Source organism: Natator depressus, chromosome 28 (assembly GCF_965152275.1).
Source record: "Natator depressus isolate rNatDep1 chromosome 28, rNatDep2.hap1, whole genome shotgun sequence".
NCBI classification, from domain to species: Eukaryota; Metazoa; Chordata; order Testudines; family Cheloniidae; genus Natator; species Natator depressus.
The window spans coordinates 8,897,547-8,900,046 of NC_134261.1; the positions used below are offsets into that span (position 1 = coordinate 8,897,547).

General features: G+C 66.8%; 1 non-coding gene across 1 annotated transcript; it reads left to right on the forward strand.

Moving 5' to 3' along the window:
- Nucleotides 1–398: 398 nt before the first annotated feature.
- Nucleotides 399–517, forward strand: LOC141979286 (5S ribosomal RNA). Its single transcript, XR_012636707.1, has one exon. It is a non-coding gene; the product is annotated as a 5S ribosomal RNA (ribosomal RNA).
- The last annotated feature ends 1,983 nt before the right edge of the window (nt 518–2,500 follow it).

Below are 2,500 nucleotides of genomic sequence, written 5' to 3' on the forward strand. Positions count from 1 at the left end.
GGTGCCCGGAGCCGGGTGCCCGCGGCCAGGATCGGGCCCCTGGAAGTCTGAAAAAAATTTTTTCACCGACCCCCAAAGTGGTGTTGGGGGGGGCTCACGAAGCCTCCGGAGCGGAAAAAAAAAAACGGAAAAAAGGATCGGGCCCACCCGAGGCAGCGGAGTCAGTAAGGGAAAGGGGACGAGGCGGCCCGGAGCCGGGTGCCCGGAGCCGGGTGCCCGCGGCCAGGATCGGGCCCCTGGAAGTCTGAAAAAAAAAATTTCACCGACCCCCAAAGGGGTGTTGGGGGGGGGCTCACGAAGCCTCCGGAGCGGAAAAAAAAAAACGGAAAAAAGGATCGGGCCCACCCGAGGCAGGGGAGTCAGTAAGGGAAAGGGGACGAGGCGGACCGGAGCCGAGTGCCTACGGCCATACCGGACGGAAGGCCCCCGATCCCGTCCGATCTCGGAAGGTAAACCGTCCCGGGCCTGGCTAGTACTTGGATGGGTGACCGCCTGGGAATCCCAGGTGCCGTAGGCAGCTTTTCCCGCTGCGAGCCAGCTCTCTCCTTTTCTGGGGAACAAGGGCAGGGTCGCCCTGCCAGGGGCCCTGGGGCTGAAGTCCCTGCCGGCCACCAGGTCAACCCGGAGCCTGCCCCTCTGCGGCCAGCAGGTCAACCCCATACCGGCAGGGGGTTGACCTGGTGGCCGGGAAGCAGAGCGGCCAGCAGGTCAACCCCATACATTCAGCGGGTTGACCTGGTGGACGGGAAGGAAAGCGGCCAGCAGGTCAACCCCATACTTTCAGCGGGTTGACCTGGTGGCCGGGAAGGAAAGCGGCCAGCAGGTCAACCCCATACATTCAGCGGGTTGACCTGGTGGCCGGGAAGGAAAGCGGCCAGCAGGTCAACCCCATACATTCAGCGGGTTGACCTGGTGGCCGGGAAGGAAAGCGGCCAGCAGGTCAACCCCATACATTCAGCGGGTTGACCTGGTGGCCGGGAAGGAAAGCGGCCAGCAGGTCAACCCCATACATTCAGCGGGTTGACCTGGTGGCCGGGAAGGAAAGCGGCCAGCAGGTCAACCCCATACATTCAGCGGGTTGACCTGGTGGCCCGAAAGCAAACCGGCCACCAGGTCAACCCGGAGCCTGCCCCCGCGGGCAGGGGCCAAGCGGACCCCCCTCCGCCCGGGCTTGCCCTGCTCCGAGCCGGGGCTTAATCCCCGTCCGGCCACCAGGTCAACCCGGAGCCTGCCCCTCTGCGGCCAGCAGGTCAACCCCATGCCGGCAGCGGGTTGACCTGGTGGCCGGGAAGGAAAGCGGCCACCAGGTCAACCCCATACTTTCAGCGGGTTGACCTGGTGGCCGGGAAGGAAAGCGGCCACCAGGTCAACCCCATACTTTCAGCGGGTTGACCTGGTGGCCGGGAAGGAAAGCGGCCAGCAGGTCAACCCCATACATTCAGCGGGTTGACCTGGTGGCCGGGAAGGAAAGCGGCCAGCAGGTCAACCCCATACATTCAGCGGGTTGACCTGGTGGCCGGGAAGGAAAGCGGCCAGCAGGTCAACCCCATACATTCAGCGGGTTGACCTGGTGGCCGGGAAGGAAAGCGGCCAGCAGGTCAACCCCATACATTCAGCGGGTTGACCTGGTGGCCGGGAAGGAAAGCGGCCAGCAGGTCAACCCCATACATTCAGCGGGTTGACCTGGTGGCCGGGAAGAAAAGCGGCCAGCAGGTCAACCCCATACATTCAGCGGGTTGACCTGGTGGCCGGGAAGGAAAGCGGCCAGCAGGTCAACCCCATACATTCAGCGGGTTGACCTGGTGGCCGGGAAGGAAAGCGGCCAGCAGGTCAACCCCATACATTCAGCGGGTTGACCTGGTGGCCGGGAAGAAAAGCGGCCAGCAGGTCAACCCCATACATTCAGCGGGTTGACCTGGTGGCCGGGAAGGAAAGCGGCCAGCAGGTCAACCCCATACATTCAGCGGGTTGACCTGGTGGCCGGGAAGGAAAGCGGCCACCAGGTCAACCCCATACAGGCAGCGGGTTGACCTGGTGGCCCGAAAGCAAACCGGCCACCAGGTCAACCCGGAGCCTGCCCCCGCGGGCAGGGGCCGGCATACCCCCGTCCGTCCGGGGTCGCCCTGCCCCGGGCTCCGGGCTTAAGTCCCGAGCGGCCACCAGGTCAACCCGGAGCCTGCCCCCGCGGGCAGGGGCCGGCGGACCCCCGTCCGTCCGGGGTCGCCCTGCCCCGGGCTCCGGGCTTATTCCCCGTCCGGCCACCAGGTCAACCCGGAGCCTGCCCCCGCGGGCAGGGGCCAGGCGGAGCCCCGTCCGTCCGGGGTCGCCCTGCCCCGGGCTCCGGGCTTAAGTCCCGAGCGGCCACCAGGTCAACCCGGAGCCAGCCCCCGCGGGCAGGGGCCGGCGGAGCCCCGTCCGTCCGGGGTCGCCCTGCCCCGGGCTCCGGGCTTAATTCCCGTCCGGCCACCAGGTCAACCCGGAGCCTGCCCCCGCGGGCAGG